At 44.2% G+C, this 20,000-nt stretch overlaps 1 long non-coding RNA gene across 1 annotated transcript in view; it reads left to right on the top strand.

Moving 5' to 3' along the window:
- The first annotated feature begins 12,547 nt into the window (after positions 1-12,547).
- LOC126998877 (uncharacterized) overlaps positions 12,548-20,000 on the top strand; it is a 56,713-nt gene continuing 49,260 nt past the window's right edge. Inside the window, exons 1-2 of the long non-coding RNA XR_007753047.1 lie at positions 12,548-12,842; positions 13,668-13,751. This is a non-coding gene — a long non-coding RNA (uncharacterized LOC126998877). The remainder of the gene's footprint in view (positions 12,843-13,667; positions 13,752-20,000) is intronic.

Here is a 20,000-nt window from a genome sequence, read left to right as displayed (position 1 = left end):
AGTGATCTTTCTTCTCTTCCTCTCAACTCTCATTCTGTTAAACCCTTCTATCTCCTCTTCCTTTTATTTTTCACACTCACCAGGTATTACTTCGACTTCCATTAATGTTACGTATTCAATCCTTTTCTTCTTAACGCAAGCCTTCAGCGATCTTTCGTCTCCTCCTCCTCCTCCTCCTCTTCTCATCCACTCGCACCCTCTTTCTCAGAACTTCCTCTCCTCCTGCTTTTTCACACGTACGGAAATAGCTCGGCGTTTAAAGGTTCACTGCATTTTTTCATCTCCTCCTCTGACACACAGTTCCTATATCTTCGTTGCTTCCTCGCCTCTTGCTCTCCACACGTGAAGAAGTATAACAAGGCGTCACAGTATACAGTTCACTTCCTCTCCCTTCCTCTCTTTCACTTACATCTTCTTTATCCCTCTTCACTTGCTTCTACACATACACCTGAAGAAATCGTTCGGTGTCAACGTTTCTAAATCTTCCCCGACCCTCACTCCTCGATGTATAAAAGTTAGGCAAACACAAATACACACCCAGAAACTCACCTTCGTTCTTCCTTGTTCATAAAACCAGACGTGAGGAAGGAAAGGAAGGAAGGAAGGAAGAAAGGAAGGGAGAGAGGAAAGAAGGAAGGAGAGAAAGGAAGGAGGGAAAGGAGAAAGGAAGGCAGGGAGGGAGGAAGAAAAGAAGATAAGAAAGAAAGAAAGAACGAGAAGAAAAAAAATAAAGATAGTGAGAAAAGATCAAACTATGTGTACAAAAAGCAAATTCAGGGCAAATAACAACGTATTCAGCTCGCCATCCTAAAGGGGCTTTCCCACCTTCACGAATTCTATGCCGATGAGCTGCGAACTTGACATCGTGACGCACCGTGAGGTATCGTGATCAACATCGGCTTCATTCGTTGACAACTTTTTCGCGACTAGTGTTGGATCGTGGTGTTTTTAAAAAATTGACCGAAAATCATTAATATACTACCTTTACTTCGACCACTCCTTCGAATATGATGGCTGCGTTTTAAGAACTCGCACTCTCACCTTTCTACTGATGTCTGTTTTAAAACCCCGCGGAGATCGAGAAATACTTACACTCAAACTTTACCTTGAGTACAACTTCGGGCAATATATATTGAAAATCTGGGAGCGGCATGTTTGTATATCAATACGAAACTCCACATCTCCAACCAGGAAGTATTGAATGGATGTGTTGTCGTTGGGTAGGGGTTCAGGATGAGGCAGACCAACAAGATTATCCTTCAAAGCAGACCGTAGTGCTCTTCCGGCATCAGACGAAGTTCCTGGGGTCCCAACATCTACATACAGAAACTTATAGTCAGCATCCACCAGGGCGAGAAGAACAATGGAGTAGAATCCTTGTAAATATAATATGTGGAGCCCCCGCCTGGAGGACACCGTATAGCTATATGCTTGCCGTCCAGAGCACCAACAGTTTGGTAAAAATTACACCTTTTTGCGAAAAGGGATGCCACTTTCTTCCACTGTTCAGGTGTTCTAGGGCACGGCAGACCCTCCTCTAGGTATTCTTGTACGATTGGCTCGCAGATTTCAGGTACAATCTTGAAGATGGTGTTGTGGGCCACACGGAAACGGTATTGAAGACTCTTATAGCTGTCTCCTGTTGCCAGGTATCGTAGAGTAATTGCCAGGCTCAGCCCTGGCTCTATGGCCTTCCGAAAGAACGTGTCATTCTTCTCAATTCTTGGACCCACCCTCTGCAGCAGCTCGTTGAACACAGATTGGTTCATTCTAACAAAACTACGAAGGCTGCACGGGTCTTCCAGGGCTAACTCCTTCACGAGGTTTTCATAATGCCCAAAGGAAGTTCGTCGTAATAACTTGATCAAATATTCCCTCAGCTTCTTAAATTTTTTCTTCTTTTCGTTGTGCTGGAGAAGACCAAGACACAGGATCAACTCCAGCTCAGCGATATCAACTTCTATGTCACTGTGTAACAAATGCACTTCTCTGTCGATGGAATCACAGTCAGACAAATCCATGTTGTACGGCGGCGATTGGACTGGAAATGTGAAGCCTCACCTACACCCCCCTGTTTATACACACGCCCGAGAACACCTCGACTACTCGGGATCGTTCGTACCGTTTTCGTGATGGTTCGTACGTAGGTCTTCGTAGGTCTTCGTAGGAAATTCGAAGGCCATCTTTGGTAATTCGTAGGTGATCGTGATCAAATCGTATCTTATCGTAACCTATCGGGATTCAAATCTGAGGATAATCGTAGCATATCGTAGCGTTTCGTAGTGCTTCGTAGTGCTTCGTGTTTAACTCGTAGGTCTGTCATAGTCACTTCGTAGCGGTTCGTAGACGTAAGTTGTCAAATCACACATCGGCGGAATTCGGGACTACATTTCTCACGATGTTTTGCGATGTCAAGTTCGTAGCTGATCGGCATAGAATTCGTAAAGGTGGGAGAGGGGTCTAAGCCTCTCTCCCCTCGCCTCGCCTCGCCACGCCTCTCCTCGCCAGTACATTATTTTCCCAGCACGGCTAACCGGATACACCCAATTACACCGCGATTATGGGATGAGTTTATTAATGACGTCGCCAAACAGACTGTCTCGTCATTACCTGCCCCAGCCACGCCCCATGCCGCGTCATCAGCGTCACAACAAGGGCGTGGGGAGGCAAACAAATGCCAGCCAGTCACCCCCAGCGACACCCCTTCAAACACCGGCAACCCCCCCCCCCCCCACCCCAGCGACACTCTTCCCTCCCCCCCCAGCGACAGCCCTTCCAATGCAAGGCCGTGAGAACAAAGGTATTAAGTCCTCATTACCGGAAAGCCCTCGAGAACTTGATGACAAAGGAGTGATCGGTGCATGAGGCTGCAAGAACCAGAACGTAAAAGTATAGTTTAAATGATTAAGTTTAAAGCGGAACATAATTTTTCAATGAGAATGTAAAAGCATTTAAAGCACAAGAACAAAGTTATACTAAAACGAAAAACAACGGCCCTAAGAGCATACGAGTAAACACAGAAATTAAGAACACAATAATTAAGATATGAGAAACGCACAAGCAATGCCTTCAGAAAGATAAGCTGGGAACAATTGAAGGCAGGAGTAGATGGAGTAGAGTACGAGAACAAGGGAACTTTGACCTGAAAACAAAAGTATCTGCCAAAACTAAAACACAAAAGACATTAAAAAGAAGCGCTTAAGAGGTTGTCAAAGCGAATACAAATCCACTGGAGACACATGTAAAGTAGAATTAGCAACATAAAAAAAAATCCCGTAACACTGAGTAAAAACAAAACTTAACATTTGTCTTTCCTCTCTCTCCTGTTTTCCCCTAGCAACACAAGAGCTCTGAGACACGAGTATATTATAAACTGCAACACAAGAACAGCAAGCAACACTAAAGAACTTAAAAAAACTCGCTCCCTTCCTTTCCATCTTTCCCTCGCAACACAAAACTCTGGAAACAATAAATTAAGCAACAAAAGAGCGCCACGTAACACAAAAGAGCCTTTAAGACTTTCCCCTTTCCTTTCGTCTTTTCCCTGCAACACAAAAACTCTGGAGACGTTAACTTAAGCAACACAAGAGGCCGACGTAATACTAAAAGACCTCTAAGACATTTCACCTTCCCTTTTGTCTTTCCCTGCAACACAAAAACTCTGGAGACGTTAACTTAAGCAACACAAGAGGCCGACGTAAAACTAAAAGACCTCTTAGACATTTCACCTTCCCTTTTGTCTTTCCCTGCAACACAAAAACTCTGGAGACGTTAACTTAAGCAACACAAGAGGCCGACGTAATACTAAAAGACCTCTAAGACATTTCACCTTCCCTTTTGTCTTTCCCTGCAACACAAAAACTCTGGAGACGTTAACTTAAGCAACACAAGAGGGCGACTTAATACTAAAAGACCTCTAAGACATTTCACCTTCCCTCTTGTCTTTCCCTAGCAACACAAAACCTCTGGAAACACAAAGAGAAGAAATTAAGCAAAAACGTAGCATCTAAAGACCACTAAGATGCTTCCTTTTCCCTCCACTTCCCTCTCGTTCTTCCCCAGCAACACAAAGCCTCTGCAAACACAAAACTAAGAAATTTAGCAAGACACAACATTAAGAAACCTCTGTAACATGCTCTCCTTTACCTCCACTTCCCTCTCGTCCTTCCCCAGCAACACAAAGCCTCTGGAAACACAAGAAGAAGAAAATTAACAACACACCAACACACGTATCATTAAAAAAAACACTGTAACGTGCGCTCTTTTTCCTCCACTTCCCTCTCGTCCTTCCCCAGCAACACAAAGCCTCTGGAAACACAAGAAGAAGGAAATCAACCACATCAACACACGTATCATTGAAAAAAAACACTGTAACATGCGCTCTTTTCCTCCACTACCCTTTCGTCCTTCCATAGCAACACAAAACTCATACAGACAAAAGAAGAAGAAATATAGCAACACAGAGGCGCCGCGTAGCATAAATAGACCACTGTAACATCCTCCTCTCACCCTCCACCTCCTCTTCGTCCCTCCTTAGCAACAGAACTGGCTGGTATTACAAGACACTCGCTTCACATATCAGCTATTTCTAAACGTCAAAGAGGGGGTCAGTCGGGTTCTAATGATTGTTTCTTCAGGTTCATGATACAGAAGAAGGGTCAAATCACCACCAGGGTCATAAAACTACTCTTGGAAATGCCCACAACTCCTACGAAAGCCTTGCCAAATATGTGTTCTTGGGCACCGAAATGTCTTTTAATGAGACCCTACTACCAGCGATGCCAAACTGTCGTACCTTGAACATCGTATTTTTAGCATTATCATTCCTAAAACTCTCGTACCTTTACAAATAACGACCGAAAATTAAAGTTATCGCTGACAATGTGAAATAGTGATGGTTTTCTTTTATTTTCGCGATAGCTATATGTCAGAAACTACGAAACGGCAATGTGATAAGTACGATAGTTTGGCAACGCTGCCTACTACTGTCTCCTCCTCGCTGTTACTCCTCGCTCTCAGACGCTCAGATTTTCGGGCGACCTCGATAAAGTGGCGTTATATTAAGAAAACTTTTGTGCTGCGTTCATCCACACACACAAAAAAAGTCATTGAAAATACGTCCCTGTGTATATTTTTCTTTTTCCGTCAAACCTTATATAATTTACTATCAACACGTGGCTATAAGATAAAAGTGGTTTTTTTTTTTTTTTTTTGTCATTCACGATTAAGGCAGTTTTTAAATCGAAGACTGAGGCAAAGAAACTGACACCACAAATAACAAAAACACGTCTTCACTTTGTTCCATGTAAAAAAAGCAAAAAAGTTAAAGAAGGAAGAAAGTTGCGACCATTTTCTTTTGTGTTCTTTTTTTCCTGCCATCGATCTGCCTCGTCTTGCTGTAAAAATGAAAGGAAACCACGCCATTAGTTTTGGATCCTCTTTAATGTATCGCTTTTTATTTATATTTTTTTCTGTTCGAAGATAAATGAACCAATATTTTATTTTTCTTATATTTCACACTTATTTATATTTTTTTTTTCTTTGCTCGGCGTCCCCAAGAACTTCCCAAATGCCTGCGCTTTCTCCTTTTAATTAACTCTCCTCACTACCCTTTCCTTTACTCCCATCCTAAATAGTTTATGTATTATTTAGTTTTAGTTCGACGTCCCCAAGAATTATTCAAACGCCCGTCCGTTCTCTTTAACCCAATTCACAAAAACTTCCTTCACTCTTACCTATTTTTAACACTTTACTTTTATTTGTATGTTCGGCGTCCTCAAGAAATACCCAAATGCCACTCCTTTCTCCTCAATTGGCTTTGTTCATTTCCCCTTCCTTTAAACTTTCTCGCACTCAACTCATTATTTTTTTTTTCGATGTTCTGAAGAAATAGCCAAACGCCACTCCTGTCTCCTCAATTGGCTCTGTTCATTACCCCTTCCTTTACTCTTCCTCTCACTCAACTCTTTTTTTTTTCGATGTTCTCAAGAAATACCCAAACGCCTTTCCTGTCTCCTCAACTCAATTCACTTCCAACTTCCTTTACTCTCTCTCTCGCCTCATTATTTTTTTTTTCGATGTTCTCAAGAAATACCCAAACGCCTTTCCTGTCTCCTCAACTCAATTCACTTCCAACTTCCTTTACTCTCTCTCTCGCTGGCCTGTCAAGTGTTTCCTCTCCCGTGAAGGTCAATGCAGGTCTTTATTGCTCCCCGGCGCCGCCTTTCCGCGTCCTTCCTCTAAAATTAAGCCGCGCTGCACGGGGATCTTTTAGGAGTCTGTTCCTTTGTAGTTAACCTTATTTAACGTCTTCTTTTGATGCTTTCCCAGTCTCCTCGCCTCCAAACCCGCTCTGGTCGCTCTCTTTTACTATCTCTTTTACTCTCTCCCTCTCTCTTTTACTCTCTCTCTCTCTCTCTCTCTCTCTCTCTCGTACTGAGGCGAGAGAGAAGGAAGAAAAAGAAAGGGAAAAAAGAGACAAATGAGATCTCTTGACTTTTCCCAGCCGGAGTAAAACGAGGCAACAAGTGTGGCTTTTATTTGCTGTAGACAAAGAGCGGTGACGAGAGAGCATTAGCAGCAGCAGGAGGGAGAACGCGAGAGGGAGGGGAAGGAAGGAGAGTCTTATTACGGAAGGGGGGGGGGAGAGAGAGAGAGAGAGAGAGAGAGAGAGAGAGAGAGAGAGAGAGAGAAATAAAAGAAGTGTGGGCTGGGAGTTCAAGAAGGAGAGAAGAGAGAGAGAGGGAAGGGATGTAGAAAAGGTGAAAACTCAATAACGTGAAGGAAGGAGGGTAAGGGAGGCCATTTGAGAAAGCATCATAAGGGCATAGGAGCCGAAGAGGGCATGAATATAGAGAGACGGAACATAAACACAATACGAATGGAGATGTTGTGTGTGATATGGGAGGTCTAATAAAGTGGCAAGGGAGTTAGATGCGGTAAAAGGAATACATTAGACGGAAACATACGGAGAGAATTGGAACTGAAAGGGAATGAGAATGGAAACGAGAATGTGCTCTAGAGGGAAGGAATGAAGGGAGAAAGAAAGATGCTTGAATAATATAATAAATGGGGAAATGAGGTAGAGAAAGGGATACTCGGTGACAGGATGGAGTATTTGAGGAGGAAAATAGAGGATCTTGTCTAAATAGCTATTGTGGCGGATAAAGACTCAGAGATGAACTAAAGGGAGAGAGGGAGAGAGATGTTGTGATATTGAATGAAATGAGGTATATAAAGAGAAAGGGAGACCTGGTGATTGGAGACTGACCATTTGAGGAAGAATACACTAACGAGAAGAGGAATCGGTCATTTAGAGAGATACGACTAAGCTTATGAAAAAGAGAAAAGGAGGGAGACGTTGATAATATAACTGAAGTAGAAAAGGAGATGCAATAACGAGAAATAGGGAGAATAAAAGGAAATAAGAAGAGAAGAAGCGATATGTAGAGAGAAAGAAGGAAAGACGAAATTAAGAAAATGAAGATAATTGTGGTTGAGAGTTAAGGGAAAAGAATAAGAGAAATAGAGGGAAGGAAAGAAGAAATTAAGGGAGTGAGGAGAATAGGGGTTGAGAGTTTAAGGGAAAAGAATAGGAGAAAAAAAAAAGTATAGAGGAAATTTAAGGAGTGGGAGTAATGGGAATGACATTTGGGGGAAAGGGTATGGGAAAAGGGAGTGGAATTTTAGGGGTAAATACGGCAAAGATAATGATGGTGGAGGGAAAGATAGGGAGAAAAAGGGGTAGCATAAGTATTTTTTTCTATCATGGGGATTATATAAGAGTGGTACAATTACTTTCTTTCTCTCTCTCTCTCTCTCTCTCTCTCTCTCTCTCTCTCTCTCTCTCTCTCTCTCTCTCTCTCTCTCTCTCTCTCTCTCTCTCTCTCTCTCTCTCTCTCTCTCTCTCTCTCTCTCTCTCAGCAATGGGTTATTTTTTCTTTACCAACTCGTTTCTTTCACTTTCCTTCCATTGCCCGTCTCTCCCTTCCTCCTCCTACAGCCTCCACCTCTCTTATCGACAACTCTCTTCTTTTCTTCTCCCTGCTCCTCCATTCCCTCCCTCTCTCCCTCCTTTTCTTTTATTCCTCGCATCGCCTTTCGTTTCCCATCACTGTTTGGTCTTTTACTTCCCTCCTTCGCTTCTCTTCGCCTCTCTTCTCTTCTTCCTTTTATCCAGCACTTATTTTTACCTTTCTACATATAGTTTTCTATTTGCCTTTAGATCCACGTCTACAGATATTCTCGCTTTCTCTCTCTCACTCCCTCCTCTTCCTCTTTCTCTCTCTCTAGATCGACCCACGAGCACCCTCTTGGCCCTTGTTGGCTGGAGGTAAATAAAACAGACGGCGACGCGGCTGAGAGAGGGTTCAGAGGCGAGGGGAAGCATGGGAGTGAGGGGAGAGGAAGAACGGTGAGCGTGGGAGTAAGGGAAGCCGAGGCGAGGGCGGAGGGGAGGCAGCAGCGGCGGCAGTGGCGGTGGGTCGGTCCTTCTGGGGATGACAAACCACCTCAGGAAATGTGGTCTGGCCGATAGAATTGTGGTAGGTAAATGGTATTGCTCAGAGGGACTGAGGGAGGGAAGAAAGGGAGGTGGAGAAGAAGAGGTTGGTGGGTGAATGGATGGTTGGATGGTTGCCTGAGTGGGTGGGTATTGTGAGTGGTTGTAAGGTCGTGTGGGACTGTGTCAGGGGGTGTTTTGGTATTGTGTTGCATTGTGTTGGTGTGTTGAGGGATGGGAACGTACGATGACAGCCAAGGAGATAGATAGATGGAAGTTTTATTTATAGTAAAGGAAGCAGCTCAAGGGCAAAAACAGAAAAGCAAAAGACAATAAAAACGTTAGGTGGTGCAAGTGCTGTAAAAAAAAATAGAACTGAATGATTAATGTTTGGAGTGTGTAGATTAGGTGAAACTGTGACCCATGTTGCGTTATGTGTCTCGTATTGGTATTTATAGGCACATATATCTAAACCTTTTGTAGTACACTGAAGACGAATAGCAGGTAGACACACTTCACGACTTTCTGTTATATAAGTTCTGAAAGGATTGGGTTAGTTTCCCAGAAAGGTTTAGTTTAGCCAAGTTAAGGAAGGCAAGGAAAAGGAATGAGAAAAAGAGTGAGAGGAATATCATTTTACAGGGAAGAAGGAAACTTATGGGTAAGAAAAGAGAAAATGAAAAAAAACTCCGCCGACGCTGTTCCTGCAAATACTTTATGAAGTAGCTGAAAGAGGGTCAAAATCGGATGTAGAGGTTATGGTTTTCTTTTGTGGTGTCTTGTGGTCTGTTGGCTTATTCTCTATTATGACAGAGCGTTTTTTTTGTGTGTGTTGTCCGTGTTGTAAGTTAAGTCGTCATATATAATTCTAGAAGGTAAAGAATTAAGCGACAGGGAGGCAGCGGGAGAGAGGGGGTGGGTGTAATACCTTATGTGTTGAGAGCATACAAACTCCGTGGTTAGGAGAGCGGTGGTGAGAGAGAAGCAGGGAGGGAGAGAATGAGGGTGTAAGGAATAGAATAAGGAGATGGGCTGGTAAGGACGAAGGTAGATAGGTAAGGAAGGAACGAATGAGAGCAAAGAATAGAATAAGAAGACTGGTTGGTATAGAGAGGAAGGTACATATTTAGGTATAGAAAGAATGAGAAAATAATGGAGTTTAGAATAGTATCTGTGTATGTATAATAAGGAGACAAATAGGTAGGTAGGAATGGCGGTAAGGAGGTAGAGGCAGGGAAAGAGGAAAAGAGATAAGGAAGCATGCAGGTGAATATGGAAACAGGTACAGGAGGGAAGGTATGCACGAAGGGAGGCATGTAGGTAGGCAGAAGGTGAGACAGGTAAAAATGGAGAGAGGTAAGCAGGCAGGTAAAGAGATAAGGAGACTGATGAGTAAGAAAGGAAGGTAGGGGAAAGGGACACAGGTAGAGAAAGAGGGAGAGAGAGGTAGGGAGGCAGATAGATAAGGATACAACTAGATATAGAAAGGAAGGTATATCAGCGGGAGGGGAGAGAAACACAGGTATAGTAAGGGAGGCAGGTAGGTAGGTAGGTAGAGAGGTATGGCAAGGGAGGCAGGTAGGGTAGGAAGGTAGAGAGGTAGAGTAATTGTGGCGTGGGAATCGTTGTTGTGGCGGGCTGGCGGTGTCTGGGAGGCGAGTGACGGGGCATTATATGGGTTGTTGGGGCAGAATAATGGCGCTGAAACACATACGTCGCAGGTAGTCGTGTGAAGGGAAGCCATTACAGGGAGACACTGACTTTGGGGGGGGGGGAGAGAGAGAGAGAGAGAGAGAGAGAGAGAGAGAGAGAGAGAGAGAGAGAGAGAGAGAGAGAGAGAGAGAGAGAGAGAGAGAGAGAGAGAGAGAGAGAGAGAGAGAGAGAGAACAACAGAGACAGAGACAGAGACAGAGACAGAGACAGAGACAAAGACAGACAGAGACAGACAGAGACAGAGAGAGAGAGAGAGAGACAGAGAGAGAGAGAGAGAGAGAGAGAGAGAGAGAGAGAGAGAGAGAGAGAGAGAGAGAGAGAGAGAGAGAGAGAGAGAGAGAGAGAGAGAGAGAGAGAGAGAGAGAGAGAGAGAGAGAAGAATTATATGACGTAGGGAAACATAAAAGGGATTGTGTTCCTAAAAAAAAAAAGCTTATTTTCGTCCTGCCGCAGCAATAACGTGAATTAATGTTATGTATTTTCCATCCCTATTTTTTTTTTCTCTTGTTTTTTAAGGGGAGGGTGGTGGGAGCGTGTGTGTTGATTTTCCTTTTTCTTCCTTTCCTTTACATTTATTTTCGTATATGTATATATTTATCATTTTCGCGGGTATATATATATATATATTTTTTTTGCACCATCCTGTCAGCCACATTGCATCCATCCCCTTTGCCCTTTTGCAGCCTCTCTTCTTTTTAAATTTGGTAAGAGGACGCAGACTGTGTGAAAAATATATATATACCGGCAACATACTGCTCCTATATATAAAACAAGAGATGTAAAAATAAGAAAGAATCCTCGTATTTAGATGTGAGTTTTCAGAAGTGTAGTAGTATTTACCGTAGAGTTTATTTATTTACCCTTTGGCAGTATGCATTCTACTCCTCCTTCATAGGTCACTTAGGAAAATCTTTGAGAGGTCTTTATTAATGCTTCAAGTGCCCTTTGGCGAACCTACTTTACTCGGTTACTACTTATTATAATAGAGATCCATGAAAGGGGACGACCCAAAGAGAGTGCCATCGATGACTAGATATTGACATGAAAAAATTAGAGTGACAGTAAAGTAAGGAGAGCAGTAAGAAGAAAAAAAAGAGAGGGCAAAAACATTATCATTTTATTGGGCTGAAGTCATAGGAAGGAGAAAAATACCAGTGAAAGATCGAGGTTTCACTGGTATCACTGCTATCATCCACTTCCTCCACCTCCTTCCCCTGTCCTTTCTAAACCATTTTCCATCTTCATTTTCTTCAGCGGTCTCTTGCATCCACTCCCACCTCACATTACTTCTCCACGTCGGCCACCTCTCATTAAAGCGACAGACGGACCAGAGTTTTCCTGCTCGTGACTTTGATGCACTCTTATGACATATCTTTTCCTGCATCCATCCTGCCATCCACTTTGTAAATTCTCACGATCCTTTTTTTCATTTACCTTTTACACTTCCTCCTCTTTGGTTCATTCTCTCAACCACATAACATTATTCTCCTTTCTTCTTTTCTCCACTTTATTCACGACTTCCAATACTTCCTTCCTTCATAGCCTTATTTTTATCTATCTTCAATGTCAGTATCTCTCTCTCGCTCTCGCACTCACACTCACACACACCTCCTGCTCCTCCGCGTTCTCCCCCTCAGCTGGTGTCTTCCGCCCACCATTAAGACAAGCAGACAGACGCATCCCAACTCGCAGCAGGGACCGGCGGGAGGACTCGGACAGGAATACCAAGCAGTCACACGCCCCCGCCACCTCCCGTCCCCCTCCGCCTAGGGCCTCGAAAGCTCCCTCTGCGTTCCCCTCCTCCTTCTCCATCTCCTTCCCGCCGTCTCCCTTCCGCCCGTCCTGTCCTTTCTCCCCTCTCGCCTCGCCCTCAAGGAAAGTAGGAAGTTCGAGGTGACACGTCTAGTAGCTGCAACGCATCTTCCTTTCCTTAAGTAATAGTCTGCTTTCTTGTCTTCTGGCTGAGGGTCCTGTTCGTGTTGCCGTGTTTTTCTCCTTCTTTGTTGTTTGTTGAAGTCCACCTTAAGGGTCAATGCGACGGAGATGAGCAAAGAGGCCACGCGCAGCTATAGCGTATGCCTTCTACTTTGTCTTACCTTAGCGTGTTGTTCTGATTCATGTGCGAAAGTTTGTGCCTACTTGATGGAATTCTACGGGTTTTATTTATCGTATTTGGGTAATAAATGTAAGCTTGTTGGCTTCACTTCTTATCGTCACAAATGGTTTTTTTTAATGAAGTCTCTGCTGCAGTCTTGGTCTAAATGGTCCCCTCGTTTTCTTTGAGTATAGTTCTCCAATTCCCGCTCAAACTTTGGTGGTTAGAGTTTCAGGGTTAAACGGTTTTATTTTTATATCTTAGTGACACCTATTCCAAGTATTATTGTCGCCCATCGAACCGTTTTCTATGATCTCTAACTGTTCACTGTTTGATAGAGGGCACTCCAGTCACTAGCCCAACTACTGTTTACTTTTTTTTCTCTTCTTCCATCAACTGTGCGTCTGCCCGAGAGTCACCACACAAGGTAACGGGAGTGCTGGCTGTGCTGTGGGTTTGAGAGGCTGTGCTGTGAGGCGAGGCGAGGCAGTGGAGCAGCCCGTCCTCGGCCGCGCGGTAATACTCCCCGGCGAGGTGAGCTACAAACGTGCAAACTTTGGAAACAGTGAGGTAAACGAGGAACAGTTTTCGGAGATGGCTAATTCAGTGGAATGGCAAAGTTCTGGGTTGGTGGAACGAATGGCCACCTCCAATGAGTTCATTCTTGCCCTCAAGAGTTCCTTGAAAAATCTCATGACTCCCAAGTTGCAGTTTTAGCTGGACAACCAGAAAAAAAGTCGTATTCATATCAAACACATCCTAAGCAAAGTAATTTTAGTCGAGCAGCCGCGAATGAAACCGTCATTATTGGAAGCAATAAAGTAGCAATGGTAGGTGTCATTCCCTCTACTCCCTAGCTCCCGCAGCTACAATCCCCCGAAACAGAACAGAAGTAAAAGTATAGTCACCAACAAAAGTGCTGTGTGCTGCTCATCAGCTAATCATGAACCTTGAAGTTCATAAGACTCGTCAAACGAAGCACCAGATAGTTGAGGGCCTGGGGGTCCGGGGTAACAGGCGTTAGGTGCTTGAAGGGGCGAACGATTCGGTGTGGCAAATGATTGTATGTTCGGTGATTTTAATGTCTAAAGCAGTTTTATATTTATAAAGCGATAATGCTACTAATACCATTATTTTACACACACACACACACACACACACACACACACACACACATCGGTTGCGTGATCGGAGATGATACTGGGAAATCAGTCTGACCACACTTGTTCAGTATCTTAGGCTTTCTCCGCCTAACTTATGCAGTAGTGTTGGCCTTATATGATTAATTATAAGATCTTTAACCAATGATGAAACACTAAATAATACTCAAAAGACAAAACATTTAAATGCTTCCCGCAGGCCGGACACTGGGCTGGAAGGTGATATCCCATCGTGCTGCGTCCCTCCATGTCGGCGGGCAGGCGGCGCGGCGCGGCGCGGCAGGTAAGCTGGGCGGCTGTTAAAGGAAGCACCTGTACAAGGACGGGACAAGGGAGGGTGTCGTGTTTCCCGCCTGTGTGTAGTGTTGCCAGGGAACTTTTTAATCGTAGCCAGAAAACTGCAGTTTGGTGTGTGTGTGTGTGTGTGTGTGTGTGTGTGTGTGCGCGCGCGCTTGGGCTCTTGTGCAATACGTAGATTTTATTTACCAGGGGGGAAGGAGAATAAAGGTGAAAGTTTAAGGGTAAAGGTGATATCGAGGTGTTCTTGTAGGGATTTCTTAGGGGGGACCTCCACTCCTCTCGTGCTTTAACGTTTCTTGGCAGACATACAAGTAAATAATGTCAAACTTCTCAAAACGTCTGTCAGATGTGTGCCTACTTCCTACCAGACGTATACATGGTCAATTTCTGCTCTTTTTTTCAGGTTTTCCCTTTCAAGATAAAATAAGGTATCATAATTTAAAGGAATATAGAGGATTAAAGATAGAAGTTTCAGCTTGGCATACATCTAGACTCAAGCTCCTTTTCCTTAGAGTAGAGGCTAAGGTTTGATAATGATTGCAGGGATAGGAAAGGTTATTGAGAGAGAGAGAGAGAGAGAGAGAGAGAGAGAGAGAGAGAGAGAGAGAGAGAGAGAGAGAGAGAGAGAGAGAGAGAGAAATAAATGAATCTTAGAGAGCAACATATTCACTAGGTTTATTTATGAGTAGGAGATTTGGCCGCGTTGAGTCTGGAATGATGAAAAGAATTACGATAATGACTACAGTAACACACACGTTTGTTTTAGTAATTTATCAAGAACTTAGACTACGAATGTGAACTTCAAAAATGTTTCTCCCGGTTATACTTACCAGCTGCGTAGTAGGATGGTAATTGTGTTTGAAAAAAATTGTCGGAAAAAGTTAAAGCATAAAAAAAACTGTAGCATACTAATAAGACAATATTCACTCAGAGAATTTTCATTTCTCGACAACATCTGCAGGTGACTTTTATAAGAGAGAGAGAGAGAGAGAGAGAGAGAGAGAGAAGAGAAGAGAAGAGAAGAGAAGAGAAGAGAAGAGAAGAGAAGAGAAGAGAAGAGAAGAGAAGAGAAGAGAAGAGAAGAGAAGAGAAGAGTGGAAAGTGGAGAGGAAATGAGTGAAGGACATGTGCTGGGAGGAAGGCACTGCTAAATGTCAATGCAGCAGAAATGAATCGCAAAACTTGTAAATTAGTCGGTTTCGAAGCTGCTTTAAACCAGACTTTCCTCGCTGCAGGGAAGACCACGGTGAAGCGACGCCCAGCCCGGCCCTGAAATACTATGCGAGGAACGAGTTGGCCTGAAAATGGTTGATCATGATAACGAATGAATTAACTTAGCAAGGGAAACTAAAAGCCGGCGAGTGTGTCCCCTCCTATCTGTGCTTTTTTTAAGGTTCAATATTTTGTTCCCGCGCAGAGTAAAATGACGCAAGTTTTTGTATAAATGTTTTGCATCCATTAGACTGAAAATTCCGGCGCATTGTTCGGGTATTCACTTTTTTTTACCGTTCTGAAAATGTTTGTTGTATTATCGGATTGACGGATCTGAAAGGTTTTACGAACTGAATGTAGCTTTTAGTGGGGAAGAAACCACAGGGAAACGAAAAATAAAAAGGATGAAAAATCACATCGAATTCAGGTGAAGAGAATTTATGATCTTTTGAAATTGATATACTCGAAAATATATCCTTTTTACAACACATCTAATTTTTACCTTCTGATGCGAATACCTCTTCCTCGAATTTTGGTGGTCACTCACTCATAACTCCTTTTTCTTCGTAGATTTATTTCGCTAACAAGGAGAGTCATGTTCTTACTACGAAGGGATTTTTTTTTTTTTTTTTTTTTTGTCATTGCAAGAAAAGAAAACTAACCAGTAAAAGATTGTTTTGGCCATGGAAGACTGTGATAAATTATGTATCTCCACACCAGAGGACACATGTCATTTTCACGGAGCCTTCGTTTCCTCCAGAATGTCGGAGGTGGAATGGCAGCCTTGGGGAAACAAAGAATCCATGGACGTCTTGAATTGGGGTCTCCTTACTTGTTATTAAACTATTTTTGTGTGGTTTTTTTTGGGGGGGGATTTGTTCAGATTGTAATGATTTTCTTCCTCTCTCTCTCTCTCTCTCTCTCTCTCTCTCTCTCTCTCTCTCTCTCTCTCTCTCTCTCTCTCTCTCTCTCTCTCTCTCTCTCTCTCTCTCTCTCTCTCTCTCTCTCTCTCTCAATACGAGTTCCACCTCTTCAGTCAAACATTACAGGGAAGGAAATTGGATGAAATGACTGAGGGAGGGAGGGAGCAAAAAGGGAAGGGGAGATGGAAGGTGCAAGTGACGGAAGGAGGGAGGGAGAGAGGGGGCCACAGCAGGGAAACTGAGGGAGTGGAAGGGCAGGGGAGGGTAAGGGAGGGAGGGCAGAGAAGGGGAGGAAGGGAATAATGGGTAAGTGGTGCATGTGGCAGTAATCTTCCGTCAAAATGGCCTGAAAATTGATCGGCCCACGCTCACTTGAACACAAACAAAGACGGGACGCAATACACCAATGCAACACAACGCCAGAACAAAATGCTCGTGTTGGGGAGAACCATTCAGAGTGACATCAACACCGCCGGATTTTGATAACCTACAGAACCTAACCCAAGATACTGTAACAAGAGAACTAACCCACCTCAACCAGAATGAAATTACGTAATACATCAGTGCAAGAAACAAAAGAAGTAAAAGAACGAAATAATTGTGCGTTAAAGCCTTTCAGAGGACTCGACTTTTGAACCTAACATAACTTATCCTAATCCAAACTAAATAAAGAAATGACACAATGCTTAAATGCAGTACAACACATGAACGAAATGTCTGTGCGTTAATTTCAAAACCCTTAAGTATACTAAAATATTAAACCTAACATAACATATTCTAAACCAACATGAATAGAGAAATAGCGACAAACGTAAATGCAATAAAACTCAAGAACGAAATTACTGTGCTTAAAGACACTCAGAGCAATAGAATATCCAACCTAACTTAACTTATCCTAAAGAAATAACGGAATGCACAAATCAACACAAAAACGAATTAATTGTGTGTTAACATCAAAACCTTTCAGTATATTAGAATATTAAGCCTAACGCAATATATCTTAAGGGATTAATCTGTTCACTGATTTTTTTTATTGTCATATGATATAATCTATTGTAGTTTTAGGCGGTCAAAGTTACGGTATTTCAAGGCAATTTTTCACCGCTTTTTTTTCTGTGCCTTTCGTTTCCATGCATTGCCTTGAAGCTTACTACACTTCAGTATCCAAAAGTACACTCGATTCCTCAGTGCTAGTGTAAATCCATTTTATATATTGTTTGATTTTTCACTCAAAAATACGATACCCGTCCCTTAATGTAACCCGAATACAGAAATAACATCACACACAAACGCGCAACAACACCACAACAAACATCTACGTATAGTAAAGACTTTCAGCGTAACATCAACATCGCTCTATTTATTCACGGCGCTCTGTTGCTCGTGTGTTACAAAAGAGAGAAAGCCTTAGCCTTCTGCAAGCCCCCTCTGCCGCGCCCCCCTCGCCGCCCCCTCGTCCCCCATCGCCGCCCCCTCGCCGCTCCCTTCGCCGCCCCCCTCGCCGCCCCCCTCGCCGCCCCCTCGCCGCCCCCATCGCCGCCCCCCTCGCCGCCCCCCTCGCCGCCCCCCTCGCCGCCCCCCTCGCCGCCCCCATCGCCGCCCCCCTCGCCGCCCCCCTCGCCGCCCCCCTCGCCGCCCCCCTCGCCGCCCCCGCCAGCTGGCCACCCGCGTTACATTTTTTATTACCTCCACTCGACTCGCCTGACTCCAGTGTGCGCCGTTTGCCTCCCGCCGTCCATTTACCGCCGCCACTTCCCCGCTCCCGTGTTCTCCTTCACTCTTGCTGCACCGTCATCAAAGCGCACGTTCCCCGCCTCCATAAACTCCCTTCACCTCGTCTCTTATTTCTCTCAAACTTTCTCCTCCCCTCCTGCCCTTTGTTCTCTCCCCTCGCCTCGCTCCCTTCATCCCGGCCAGCACCCTTCCTCCCCTCATCTCTCCGCCGGCCCGTGTATTAAGATTTTATCCTTCACATGGAATGATGAAGCGTCCTAATACGTACGTCCGCGAGCCAGACAACCTAGAGAATAAAAGGCCGCTGCTTCCTGAGTGATGGTGTGTCTAGCTTTTTTTTTGGGGGGGGAGAAAGGGGGGACGTTCCAAGGCTAACATTGCACCCACATACTCCATCCACATAGTCCACCCACATAGTAAGTAAAGTTAGGGACATAGTAATAGCTGTATGAGTTTCGTCTAACACAAGGCACATACGTTCTTCAAGTTTATCGAGTATTATTGCTTAAGTGTTTTACCCTAATGGCCCTCTTCAACTATCTCCGTAATGTAACTTCTCTTCTGTTTCGTCCTCTTTAGCCCTCCTCCCCTTCCTCTTCTTTTGCTGCACTTCGGGTCCCTCCTTCTTTCATCTTGTCTCCTTTCAGCACTTTGCCTTCTCCATTCTCCGCGCGGAATATGATTTTATGCAGGCTTCCACTTTTCTTAATTCGCAGACCCTCTCCCTCTCTTCCCTGCATCATCACTCTTCCTCGTGTCTCGCTTTTCACCCCTTTCCCGTTCCTCCATTATCACTCTCGCCTCCCTCGCGCTCCACCCTTTCCTCCCCTCCGTATATTGGCTGCATCAGGCCCCGACGGCGGTAATGTGAGACAGAGAGGACGGGGGAGGCGAGGGAGACGCCAACACTGTTTTTGTCGATTGTCTGGATTACGGGCCTTCCTTTCCCCGTCCCCCGCGTCGCCCTCCCTCCGTCCCATTACTGCGCCCTCATTTATGTCTCCTCCATTCCCCCTCGCCATTCCTCCGCCTCGTCTTCTTCCTTCTCTCCCTTCCTTTGCCCCCTCGAGAGCTCGCCTCCGTGTCCTCGTCTGTTAAACGTATATATTGTGCATTTTGATGAGTTTTTCCCGCCCCGCCCCGGCATACATATGGATGATTCGCGTGTCAATCTTGCCGCCTCAGATCGCGGGGTTAAGGAGGCGTCGAGGCACCACCCGTCGGGACCGAGGAAAGGGTCGACAGGCTCTTGTTTTGCTCGGGCATGTTTGTCGCGCGTCTGGGTACTCGAGGCGGCGCGAGGCGTGTGTGAAATTGGCCGCGAGAACACAGAGGATGGCCTGTTGTGTGACCTGTTGTTGTTGTTTTTAGGGGGGAAGAGTTTCACCGTTCTTATCGTTATTCTGTATGATTCCTTAATCGTACTAAGATATAATTCAGTATAAACTAGCTCTACAAAACTTACCAACTAAATCTATAAATAAGACTATGCTAAAAAAATCAAGTAAAAAGATGAGATGAAATACTTTTTATATAAAATTATCTACTCGACAGTGCAAAATAGTTATGGCCACGTCTGTAGTGAAAAATCAATATCTAAAATTCCGTCTAATATATTTTAATAGTTCCCTGCGATATTTAATACTTAAAAACCTTACCTTGCCCAAGTTATTTTTTTTTTCTCTTCTCTTCCTCTGGACATATTCTCAGTCACAAGCAACTAAATTTCAGCCACTCCGTCCTTCCCAACTTTCTCCTTGCTGTTCTCTCTTCTTTCCTTCCTTCTTTCCTTCCTTCCTTCCTTCCTGCCTGCATGTTCACCTCCCCACCACCTACCCACCTACCCATCAACCTACTTACCCACCTATCAACCTACCTAACTAACTACCTACCAGCTTCTTCCTGACAACTGCGGAGAAAAAAATCAGAAACAACCAAAACTCCTCAACGCAATGAGCCAACCATTTTATCAATCCGTCACCCAGCCAACCAACCAGCCATGTAGCCAGTTCGACACCCAGCCATTCACTTAGCCATTCAGTCAGCCAGCCATAAGCTCGCGATAGATAGTGAAGTTACAGCGAGGAACAGATTGGTGGCCGCAAATGAAGTTTCACAATTTTCCTCTTCGATTTACTGAGAGTGGAAGGGGGGGGGGGGAGAGGGATGGAGAGAGGGGAGGGAGGGAGAGAGGGGTAACTGATAGCTCTGGTGTAGTCAAAGGATCGTGGTGAATAGCTTACATTTTCTTTACCTTGCTGTTTGGTTTCTCTTTCCTTCATGCGCCTTTCCCGTCAAATATCCTTTACCGTTTTACTTGCCGTCTAATTTCCTTTTCCTTTTCCTTTCTTTTTTCATTCATT

This window comes from Eriocheir sinensis, chromosome 15, assembly GCF_024679095.1.
Source record: "Eriocheir sinensis breed Jianghai 21 chromosome 15, ASM2467909v1, whole genome shotgun sequence".
Lineage (NCBI taxonomy): Eukaryota > Metazoa > Arthropoda > Malacostraca > Decapoda > Varunidae > Eriocheir > Eriocheir sinensis.
This window is presented reverse-complemented; position numbering and strand designations above follow the sequence as displayed.